Genomic DNA, 13,102 nt, shown 5'->3' with positions numbered 1-13,102 from the left:
CTCCGGTTGGGGTATGACGAGTGGGGCCCGCGCCCGATGCTTCCATTGAAGAGGGGACTCCTCGCGTTACTGGTCCCACGTGCTGTACCTGCCCACCCCATCGCCAGCGCAAGATTTTTTATGCTTTAATTTGAATCGGGCCGTGTGAATTTTCTGCTGTGGTTGAATGTTCGGTATGTAAACGAGTAAAATATTCTAACATTTGGGACGTGTTTGGTTTAAGTTGTCGCACATTGTCAGTTTGTCACGTCACAAGTTATACCAGTTTGATTGAGTTAGGCCTTGTTTAGTTTCAAATAAATCATCAACTTACAAGTCGAAAAGTGCTAAAAGTGACTTATTTTGCCAAACGGATCCAACTTATAAGTCATCCCAACTTATAAATTATAAGTTGCTCCATCCCAACTTAAAACTTATAAATCATCCCCTTTTATATAGGTCCCATCACCTTTACATTAAAAAATAAGGTGAAAAGATGTGGTCAGATAACTTATAAGTCAGATGACAACCAAACAGACGTGACTTATAAGTTGCTCCATCCCAACTTAAAACTTATAAATCATCCCCTTTTATATAGGTCCCATCACCTTTACATTAAAAAATAAGGTGAAAAGATGTGGTCAGATAACTTATAAGTCAGATGACAACCAAACAGACGTGACTTATAAGTCACTGATTTTAGTCACCTGACTTATAAGTCAGGTGACTTTATTGAAACCAAACAGACCCTTGTCTTCTTGCCACACTTGTGGCAATATTTTATTTATGTCACATCACAAGTTAGACCACGCATTACATCCAACAAGAGCGAGATGCAGCGGCCTTGCTCGTGCTATACACATCGGCACTGGATACCGTTTCACTTGATGTACTGTTTCGAGGAGCCGCACGGGTTGGGTAGGAAATTTTGGTCTTCGTCGTTGCCATTAGACCACCTGTCACATGCTGGACCGAAGAAATATCTCAGTTTTTTGTTTGTACCGTCACCAAAAAACACCTCTCCGGGAACTCCCGTTACCTTCCTCACAAAAAAACCTCACGTCTTCCTCTTCCTCGCCGCAACCACTACTTCCAATTCTCTGCCACTGCAACATCCTCCCAAAAGCGTTGCCTCTTTACGATGTTGTGCCATCGCACCACCTCCACTCGTGATGTTTTGCTCCAGCCTCCTCCTTCTCTATCTCCGCGTCGAGTTCGGCGAAGAACGCGTCGGACGCCGTCTGCTCCTCTCGGAGAACTATCGGTTGGCCTCCACATAGGCCTCATCCTGGATGGCCTGCTACTCTACCATCTCTATGGCTTGGGCGATGGCGAATTCCGCCTCTGCCATGTTGAACCCCGAAGCAGGCTGCTCCGCTTGGTCCTCCTCCAGATCCGCCACCTCCATCATCTCCGGCGGCTGCTCTCCCTTCTTCATCGGCTGCTGCTTCTCCTCCTCCGGCTCCGGCGAGTCCGGAGGCAACCTGGCAGCAATGCGGGCGACGTGCCTTGCCTAGATCTCCTCTGCGATCTGCCTTCGGCGTGAGCATGGCGTACATGGTGATCTTCCGCCAAACCATGGCGATGCCGGATAGCATGGGATAGCGGTGGGGGGAGGTGGACGGGCTCGGGTGGCGGCCCGGAGAGGGAGAAGGTGTAACGCCCCGTGACCGATGTGCTAGGTGTCGTCCAGTTATTCGCTGTTGTTGCTTTGTCATTGCTTGCGTGTCATGCATTGCATATCATGTCTTTATGTGCATTTTATTTGCATACGTGTTCGTCTCATGCATCCGAGCATTTTCCCTGTTGTCCGTTTTGCATTCAGGCGCTCCGTTCTCCTCCGGTGGTCATTTCTACCTTCTTATCGTGTGTGGGGATTAAACATTTCCGGATTAGACCGAGACTTGCCAAGCGGCCTTGGTTTACTACCGGTAGACCGCCTGTCAAGTTTCGTACCATTTAGACTTCGTTTGATACTCCAACGGTTAACCGAGGGACCGAGAAGGCCTCGTGTGTGTTGCAGCCCAACAGCCCTCCAATTTGGCCCAAAACCCACCTAAACCCTCTCCATCATCTAGAGCGTTCGATCACGCACCACATTTGGACTCTCCTAGCTCCCTCTACCTATAAATATGTGGCCATCCCCAAAATTCTCGCGGATGAAACCCTAACCTTCTTCTCCATCGCGCCGCCGGACACATCCCACCGCGCCCGGACATGTCCGTTTCGTCCCGCCGCCGCGTCCAGCCAACCTGCGCGCGACACGTGGCGCCGCCCGTCCCTCCGCGGCCGCGGCCCGCGAGGCCCACGGCCGGCCCGCCCGGCCCGCGCATCTCCGCCGCCCGCGCCCGTTCGCAACCGCCGCCGCTCGAGCACCGCTGCTCTCGCCGCCGGCCGCCGCCTCCACCGCGCAGCGCCGCGCGCCGCCCGCCGGATCCGCCGCCGCCGCACTCGCGCGCCCTGCGCGCCGTCCTTCCCCGCCGCCTACAGCGCGCCGCGCCGCCGCCGCCTCACCGGTCCAGCGCCACCGCGCTGACTCGCCGCAGCCGACCATCGCTGGCGAACGCGCCGCGCGCCGCCCCCTCTTCACCGGCGCCGCCCCCGCGCCATGCCCGCAAGGAGCTTCCCCGACCCCCACCGCGGTCGCCCCGGCGTCTCACGGTCGGATCCGCCATTCCGGCGATCGCCGGAGTTCAAGCCCGCCTCGCCGGAGTCCGTACCTCGCCGGAGAAGAGGGTGGACCAGATCCACCGGGATCCCATCCAAACATGTCCCGTCTCGGATCTGCACCGCCCCGTCCCGGATCCCTCCGTCCCGCGTTGACTTTCGCGGAGGTGATAAATTCGTCTAAGTCCTGATATTCCCAGATTCACATGCCTATGTTCATCATGCCGCAACTTTGCATCCGTAGCTCCGTTTTTGGCATATAGCATACCAAAATGTTCGCCTCAGAGAGTACATCATTTCATTCCATTGCATCATTTTCATTTGAGTTCATCTTGATGCCCGAAATGCTGTTAGAAGAGTGCTACTTGAGATAATTGTCAGATATGCTGCTCCATTTAGTTATTTGTCATTTTTGCCATGATTATTGTGTGCATGATATGCCCATGAGCTCTACATATGTTTTGTTAAGGGTTTTGCCATCTTTTCAGAGGTGCAACCCATGTATTTTTGTGGTGTGTGTGGTGACTAGCACAAGCTTGCCAACTGAGGCACTTGGTAATTCTGATTTCAGGGACTTAGCATTTCCACTAAGTCCTTGACCTGTTTATCTCATGATGCCATATGTTCATGTTATTTCCGAGCGATCCGTGCCTCTTTTGAGGATGATCGGTAATGATGTTTTATTAATCTTGTAGTGCTCTATCCATCCATGTCTTTGTTTGAAATTTTGGAGCACCCTAGCTTGAGTCAATCAAGCTCTACTTTTGCTACTTCGTGAATCTGGGCAGATTGTCAACTTGTTTGCAATTTTGCCGATGATGTTGTAGTTGATCCGTGCATGCTATGCTATTGTTCTTGCCATGTCTAGCTTGCATTTTGTGTGTTCTTGATAGATGTATGCTTAGCTTTTCATGACTTGCTCCGTAGTGAGTGCATCGAGCTCGTAAACATGCCTACTTGAGTTGTGTTTCAGCATGTGCCAGTTTTCACTAAGTCTGAAAACTGATTGTGCTTTTGCTATGTTCACATGCTTGTTAATATATTTTTCTGATCCCTTTTAGCTCAAGGTCACTAAGGGACTTTTGTTAAGCTTTTTGAGAAGCTCCATGCCATGTTTTACTTTGCCATGTTCAGGTCCTGTAGCATGTAGTTTTGTTGCTCCGAAGAGTGCTACCTGATCTGAAATTTCAGACAAGTGTTAATTTCACTAAGTCTGAGATCTGTTTACCATATGCATTTTTGCCATGCTTGTTTGAACCTGTTAATGGATGATTTGGCCGTAGCTCAGTGCTAGACTTTTGTTAAGCATCTTGAATGCATCCCTGCCATGTATTTTGTTGCCATGTTTGGGTGTTGTAGCATGTTTATCTCATTGCACTTAGATGACTACTTGCTGTATATCGCAGTCCGGTGTCATATTTGAATCGCTTGCCATTTCCAAACCGTAACTCCGATTCCGGTGATCTTTATGTCGTTTTCAAGCGATTTCATCTCACCTTTACAGTGGCACACTTGGATTTCCAAGTTGAGGCCAGGTTCATTCTTTCCTTGTCAAATCATGCATATGCATCGCATACCGCATCCCGCATATCATATCATGTTCATGTGTTCATCACGAAGCAAAAGCCTTTGACATCATTGAGCTCACTGGCTTGCCCACTCCTGGCGATCTCTTCGAGCATGGCTGTCAGCTGCATAGTGAAGCTATTGAGAGCATCTTCAAGAAGCCTGAACCTAATATGAGTCAGATGCTCAGCATGATGAAGCCATTGCCCCAAGATGCTGCTTATCCCACGGAGTTCTTCGTTGAAGACCTTGAGTATCTGCCAAGAACCATCTATCACATTCTCAGGCGGACTCTCTGGCCCATCAAAGGGCACTCTCCACATGCCAAGCTTGAGGGTGCAATGAAGACATTGGTCTTCTGTATTCTTCATGGAAAATGCTTCAATGCACAGGATTTATTCATTCGCCAACTTGCTGCATCAGGCACTGATCTGTTTGGCTTGAAGTTCTACGCCCCATGGGTAATGCGGCTAATCAAACTTCACTCCGATATCTCATATCAGCCATCAGCTCGCAATCATCGCATTTTTCTGCCTGATGTGGATATCTCAATTGAAGCCATCTATCCTGAGCCTGCCAAGGAACCTCTAAGTCTTCAGAATGCAGAGCATCGGAGCTTCTCTCAGAACATTGAAGGCGTTGAAGCAGTCACTCGGGTGTATCCTTTGGCTAGCACTACACGTGCACCACACCCTGCTTCCACTGAAGCCACTAATAGTACAACTGCTCCAAGACCCAAGAAGCGCACTCGTGTTCTCAATGACCGAGAGCTTCTTGTGGCCCTTCATCAAAAACAGGATAGGCATCATGACTGGCTGAAGCGTCAGATGAAAAGCCTCTTGATGGATGTTAATCGCATTCAAAATCTTGCCACCAAGAATGCTTTCGTTACCCATGAAACCTGTCGCCGCACATGGAAAGGGCTAGCGATGATGTGTTCTGAAGCTGATCTTCAAGAGGATGGCTCCACTGAGCGATTCAAGTTTGACTCCACGCCTCCTCGAAGGGCTATGCTGCGAGGAACACCATCCCTTGAAGACTCTGAGTTCTCTTCCTCTACTGCAACAGTGACTGCCAGAGTTATCGAGGATGAAGATGATGCTACTTCACCACCACCTCCTTCAGCACACTTCAAATCTGCTCCAAGCTCTTCTGCACCGCCAAACACCACCGACGACCCTGCTACTTCACCTACTCCTCATGGGAACGAGTAGATGCTCTATGTCTTCAAACCTTTTTGGTCCTCACTGACAAAAGGGGGAGAAGCATATGAGGTTGATAGTCTTCAAGCGGGTCCATATGGGCGGGTGCTTTATATTTTGCTTCGTGCTTACAACTCTTGTTTTGCTACATTTGGTTCTTTGAGTTGTAACACTTAAACTCGATGGTCGTCTGCTACTTATTTGCAACTTGTTTTGCGATGATAAATTCCGCATGTGCGACGATAAATTCCGCACTTAGATCATTCTGCAGATGTCCATTTTTCATTATGCATGTCATTATCTTCATATACTTTCACATGCATAGTGGATTGTCATCATAAGTTGAAGTGGATCTCCACAAGTACAACCTGCCATGTGCATTTGCATTCCAAAAGCAAATTACTTATATGCACATCTTCAGGGGGAGCCCTTGCAACTTATGAAGACAATTCCTTATCCTTTAAAATTTCACAGATTATATTCCCCGTTGAGAACTTCAACTAGTTTGTCATCAATCACCAAAAAGGGGGAGATTGTAAGCGCATCTAGTGCCACCCCTAGTTGGTTTTGGAGTATTGACGACAAACCTAGTTGAGGGACTAATGTGTTTGTGAGAATTGCAGGATAACACAGGTAGAAGTCCCTCATTGATTCGGTTTTCCTACCAAAGATGACCCCTAAAAATGTATGAAGACATTGAAGTCAAAGGTGGTATATGAAGATATTCACATTGAAGACTATGACAAGAGAAGACACCGCATGAAGCCTATGGAGCTCGAAGACTTAGATCTTTCGTAGTTCTTCTTCATTTGTGTTGAGTCATAGGAACCACCATACTGTTAAGTGGGGTCCAAGAGAACCAGTCAGAATGACTGAAGTGATGCCTAACCAAAAACCTATGTCTTCGAGTGAAGACTATGAGAGCGAATCTTGTCCAGAGTCGGACAAGTCAGCTTTACTTGTAGCCCAAGTAAAGTTGCCGTGTGAGTTTGAAATCTGACCGTTGGAACACGTGTCAGTTCCTTAGTGACCCAGGGTCATTTCGGACAAATCAGGTCGGGTTGCCAAGTGGCTATAAATAGCCCACCCCCTACAACCATAAATGGTTGGCTGCTCAGATTGAGAATACGGCTTTTGTCGTTTGAGAGCAACCCACCTCGAAGCCTTTGAGAAAGATAATTCCTTGCGAGGAAAAAGCCCTAACCACCCAGAGCCAAAGAGAATTAGGCATCACTTAAGTCTTCTTGTCTGAGTGATCTGAAGACTTATTACACTTGAGGACTGTGCATCCTCCAGCCGGTTAGGCGTCGCGTTCTGAGCATCCAAGAGACATTGTGGATTGCCGGTGAACGAAGTCTGTGAAGGTTTGGGAGTCTACCTTGAAGACTTAACAGAGTGATTGGGCGAGGTCTGTGTGACCTTAGCTCAAGGGGAATACGGTGAGGACTGGGTGTCCTGAGCTGCGTGTTCAGGACTGGGTGTCCGGGACTGTGTGTCCTAAGGTTTAAATACCTAGCCGCCCTAACCAGACGTACAGTTGTCACAGCAACTGGAACTGGTCCAACAAATCATTGTCTTCAGAGAGTCACTGGTTTCATCCTTTCCTTCCCTTTACTTACTGATTGCTCCTTGTGAAGTCATTGTATGATTGCCTTATCTTTTGTCTTCACTGGGTGACTACTTGTTCTGATTGGCTTCATAATATCTTCCTACCTGATCCTTACTACCTAGCTGCTATTAGTCATTGTGCTTTCACTTCATTGAATACCTGACTATGGTTTTCCTAGTGTAGTCTACCTTCCGCTGCATGGTAATAGGCTTATGCCTATCGTTAGTCTTCAAAACTTCCACATTTTGAAGATTTTCATAAAACTCGCCTATTCACCCCCCCTCTAGTCGATATAACGCACTTTCAGTTCCGTAGTCAGACCTTGATTGTATTTGGATGATGTAATGCTTTATTCATGTATTTGTGTGAAGTGGCGATTGTAAGCCAACTATGTATCTTTTTCCCTTATGTATTACATGGGTTGTGTGAAGATTACCTCACTTGCGACATATGCCTTCAATGTGATTATGTCTCTAAGTCGTGCCTCGACACGTGGGAGCTATAGTTGCATAGAGGGTGTTACAAGTTGGTAATCAGAGCCTTCCCCGACCTTAGGAGCCCCATTGCTTGATCGTTATTAGCGGCCGAGTTGTGTCTAGAAAAATGTTTTGAGTCATTTAGGAATTATATATATCGAAGAGTTTAGGAATTCTTTTTACTTCCCAGTCTCCTCATCGCTCTGGTAAGGCATCCTGACGTAGAGTTTTGACTCTTCTCTTCTCAAATTTCACAAAAAAAATATTTAGGATCACGCGGGTATCTTGGAATCGTTCCGATGATTTTGTGACGAGAACATTGTCTTGGTGCCTCCTGTCAGGGGTTTTGTGGAAGTGTCCCGGGGAGTTGAGCTCTGAGGTGTTGTCGTCATAATTTTATCGTTGCAGTTCTGGAATACTTGAGTTTAGTACGCCGACATCGAAAATCTCTTTTATGCAGTTCGTTGGTGAGATAACCTCGATGCCACCCAGTACTGGGGCGGGAGTTCGGGAGTATTGCCATAACTCGTATAACGGATGCTTTTCGAAGGTTGAGGTAGATGATTTCCGAAGGTTTCTTGGTTATGTGTTGAAGGATGGATACAGCTGGATGTAGGATTTGCTAGTTTTGGGTGAGATATTATGCTTCCCCTGTATCCCCAACACCTGATTACATAACCGGAAAATTTCACGAGTTTCTTAGGTGGGAATTCTAGTAGCTCTTAGGATATCTTTCCAACAGATGTATGATATGAAATTGGGGTTCGACGTCTAGTGGTCCGCCTATTCACGGTCGGTTTTACAGTGGTCTCGTTGTGTCTTAAAGAGTCCTTGGCTATGCTGACTCGGGGACGCTTCGTATGTCATGTGCACTGCCTTGTACATGATGGTGTTGTACGATCAAGCCCATGTAGGCTCCACCACGAAAACTTCGGTCGAAATCTCAATCATATGTTTGTTCTGGCTTATTTTGCAAGCCAATCCTTTGTTTTGTTTTGAGTTGTGGTATTCGAGTTGCTTCGAAGTCAAGTGTTGATTCCATACCTTCTCTAAACGGTGTTCTCATATTCCTATGTGAATACTAATCCTTCTTGATCATCGATTTTGTCATGTCAATCCTCTTTAACTGGCTTGTTTCTCTTCAAGTGGATCCGATCACTTCAACATTCGCAAGATCAACTCAAGTCTTCTCAATGGTGTTTGTTTCACCCGTCTCCAAGTTTCCTTTGTTTTTCCCGCCCACCAACCCTTCTTCTTCGAGGAATCAGATTTCTTAATCAAGTATCCACCTTATTGTTTACGAAGTCTCTCCATTCTTTTCTAGCATTACTCTTACCTAGTGGTTCCCTTGAAGTTGTTCTTCTAGTTCACCATTATCCGTTCTTTTCTTCTCCGGTGGTTTCAAGTCAAGCTTTGTTGATCATATCTTTTCCTCATTTCAATACCTTCTCATACCGGTGCACCTCTTAATCATCTACTCCTCGCTATTCATTTGTTTCGGAGTGCCAAAGATATCTCAGAAGATTCCTGTTTCCACTCTGCTTTCGTTCAAGATCTTTCGAGGATGTCACTTCATTCAAGCCATTTAATTCAACCGGTGCTTTCTCTCTTTTGAATCGTTCAATGGTGTTTTCTTTGAGTGGGCCCTAACCCACAAGTCTTTTCCCAGGATCTTACCTGACTCTTCCTATTTTCCCGGAGCTATCCTCAAAAATTTCCTTTCGAAGTTTGACGTAAGAATGAGTTATCATCAGTCAAATGCCATCTCCTAGATCGCTCAAATTATTTTCATCGTTGGCTCAACCTCTTCATTTTGATTCTTCCGGAGTGCATAAATGAGTCATGATGGTATTTCTCATCGTCATTCTCAGATTTTGAAGACCGAAGAAGAGTTTCTCTTAAATCTTGCTCCATTCTCTCAGAGATGCGTAGTTCAAGCTTGATATCATCCTCTCATAATTGTTTTGATCGTGAGAATTCTTTTCACCTATCCGGAGAAATTCAAGAGTCTTCTCAGTTTGTTATCCGGAGTCCATCAATTCAGGTTTATTCATTCTCAGTTGTCAGTTATCATTCTCCTATCTTGCCGGTGCATCAATCAAATATCCTCTAATCAGTTCTTGATCTCTTCATGCTCATGTATCTAGTTTGTCTCAAGCACCTTCGTTCATTTGCTAATTCTCACTGGTGATGCACCCCTACTTCGATCATTTTCTATTATTACGGTGGTCCGTTCAAGAGTTCTCTTCCTTGGTCACCATATCAATTTATTCGTTGTTTCAACCCTTCCGGTGGTTCGTTCAATACCTTCCCAAGTCTGATGTTATATCTCTCTTAATCTTTTCTACGAGAATAAGTAATATGCCAAATCCGTTGATTGTCATCAATTTAAATTGGTGAAGGATACGCATAACGTAATTCTTATTCTTGTTCATCCAAGTATTCAATTCATTATTCCGGAGGCTCATCAAATTCTCGGTTTCACTTGATTCATTTTTCTTTCCCGGAGCCCCAAGCTCTCGCAATTATATCACCACGGAGATTCATCTAAATCATTGCAAGGATTCACCTTGTGTTTTCAATTTCTCTGTCTTTTGTTTACCGGAGTTCTTCATGACGGTTCTACATGATGGATCCATTAAGAATTTATTACCTTCTCGAAGTTTTCATCGAGATTCTTTTAAGGAGCTCAAGCATTCTTCATCTTGCAATCCAGAGTGTAATTCTTTCTACCATATTATCGGAGGTGGTATTATGTCATTCTTGATAATTTGAGTTCATGTTTCATGATTCACATATTATTATGAATGAGGTATTTTAAATCCATCAATCTCGTCATTGAAGTATCTTGGGTTATATTTCACATAAACCCTTCCCTAAGGTTGTGGCTGTTCATGGTGCTTATAAATGACCCAAGTTCTTCATTTATCCTCCCGGTGAATAAGTTACTCGTCTCCTTGTTCTTATCAATCCAATTCTTTTCCCGTGAGTGGCAGGTTGTCACCTCATAATTCGAGATGCATTTCATAAGGCCATATCAAGTGTATTCTTTTCGTTGTTGGTATTCCAACAACTCTGCTCGACCTTTCTCCTAAAGATGCCTTTCCAAGCTCTTTTGTGGTAGATGTTGGCATTTTCTTCTCCATTCTTTTTTTTCAATTATCTATCTTCTATTCTTTTGTTCCGGAGGCATTGCGATGTTGTTTTTCTTCAACCATCATCTCGTTTCATCTAAGATCATGTTCTTTCCTGTGCTTATCCATCTAACCGGAGTGTCATGCCCTCTTTTCAAGTTCTCCCATCTTATCAAGTTTTGCGTCCCTTCTCAGACAGAGTGCTGTCCAAATTATATCATTCTTAATCCTTCTCTATCTTGACTTAACCGGAGTGGTTTCAATATATATCTTGCCCTCCAACCTCAAGGTTTTTTCGCAATGTTCTTGTCCCTCTTTTCTAACGGAGTGTTTTCGACCGTGTTCACCTTCGTTGTATTCTTTTCTCAAATTTGTTCAACCTCTCAAGGTTCTTTGGTTTCACTCGTTTGTCAAAGAAGCAATTTGTTTTACCTCTTCTCTTATCTCTTCCGTTGTCCCTCCGGTGCCATTCTAGATCTCGGGACGAGATCCTCTCGTAGTGGTGGAGTGTTGTAATGCCCCGTGACCGATGTGCCAGGTGTCGTCCAGTTATTCGATGTTGTTGCTTTGTCATTGCTTGCGTGTCATGCATTGCATATCATGTCTTTATGTGCATTTCATTTGCATACGTGTTCGTCTCATGCATCCGAGCATTTTCCCCGTTGTCCGTTTTGCATTCCGGCGCTCCGTTCTCCTCCGGTGGTCATTTCTACCTTCTTATCGTGTGTGGGGATTAAACATTTCAGGATTGGACCGAGACTTGCCAAGCGGCCTTGGTTTACTACCGGTAGACCGCCTGTCAAGTTTCGTACCATTTGGACTTCGTTTGATACTCCAAAGGTTAACCGAGGGACCGAGAAGGCCTTGTGTGTGTTGCAGCCCAACACCCCTCCAATTTGATCACGATCGCGTGGCCGCAAACCGCACCTCATTTGGACTCTCCTAGCTCCCTCTACCTATAAATATGTGGCCATCCCCAAAATTCTCGCGGATGAAACCCTAACCTTCTTCTCCATCGCGCCGCCGGACACATCCCACCGCACCCGGACATGTCCGTTTCATCCCGCCGCCGCGTCCAGCCAACCTGCGCGCGACACGTGGCGCCGCCAGTCCCTCCCCGGCCGCGGCCCGCGAGGCCCACGGCCGGCCCGCCCGGCCCGCGCATCTCCGCCGCCCGCGCCCGTTCGCAACCGTCGCCGCTCGAGCACCGCTGCTCTCGCCGCCGGCCGCCGCCTCCACCGCGCAGCGCCGCGCGCCGCCCGCCGGATCCGCCGCCGCCGCACTCGCGCGCCCCGCGCGCCGTCCTTCCCCGCCGCCTACAGCGCGCCGCGCCGCCGCCGCCTCACCGGTCCAGCGCCACCGCGCCGACTCGCCGCAGCCGACCATCGCTGACGAACGCGTCGCGCGCCGCCCCCTCTTCACCGGCGCCGCCCCTGCGCCATGCCCGCAAGGAGCTTCCCCGACCCCCACCGCGGTCGCCCCGGCGTCTCACGGTCGGATCCGCCATTCCGGCGATCGCCGGAGTTCAAGCCCGCCTCGCCGGAGTCCGTACCTCGCCGGAGAAGAGGGTGGACCAGATCCACCGGGATCCCATCCAAACATGTCCCGTCTCGGATCTGCACCGCCCCGTCCCGGATCCCTCCGTCCCGCGTTGACTTTCGCGGAGGTGATAAATTCGTCTAAGTCCTGATATTCCCAGATTCACATGCCTATGTTCATCATGCCACAACTTTGCATCTGTAGCTCTGTTTTTGGCATATAGCATACCAAAATGTTCGTCTCAGAGATTACATCATTTCATTCCATTGCATCATTTTCATTTGAGTTCATCTTGATGCCCGAAATGCTGTTAGAAGAGTGCTACTTGAGATAATTGTCAGATCTGCTGCTCCATTTAGTTATTTGTCATTTTTGCCATGATTATTGTGTGCATGATATGCCCATGAGCTCTACATATGTTTTGTTAAGGGTTTTGCCATCTTTTCAGAGGTGCAACCCATGTATTTTTGTGGTGTGTGTGGTGACTAGCACAAGCTTGCCAAGTGAGGCACTTGGTAATTCTGATTTCAGGGACTTAGCATTTCCACTAAGTCCTTGACCTGTTTATCTCATGATGCCATATGTTCATGTTGTTTCCGAGCGATCCGTGCCTCTTTTGAGGATGATCAGTAAGGATGTTTTATTAATATTGTAGTGCTCTATCCATCCATGTATTTGTTTGAAATTTTGGAGCACCCTAGCTTGAGTCAATCGAGCTCTACTTTTGCTACTTCGTGAATCTGGGCAGATTGTCAACTTGTTTGGAATTTTGCCGATGATGTTGTAGTTGATCCGTGCATGCTATGCTATTGTTCTTGCCATGTCTAGCTTGCATTTTGTGTGTTCTTGATAGATGTATGCTTAGCTTTTCATGACTTGCTCCGTAGTGAGTGCATCGAGCTCGTAAACATGCCTACTTGAGTTGTGTTT

This window comes from Triticum urartu, chromosome 2A, assembly GCF_056163025.1.
Source record: "Triticum urartu cultivar PI428250 chromosome 2A, HENAU_Tu73, whole genome shotgun sequence".
Lineage (NCBI taxonomy): Eukaryota > Viridiplantae > Streptophyta > Magnoliopsida > Poales > Poaceae > Triticum > Triticum urartu.
Note: the sequence above shows the minus strand (reverse complement) of the source record.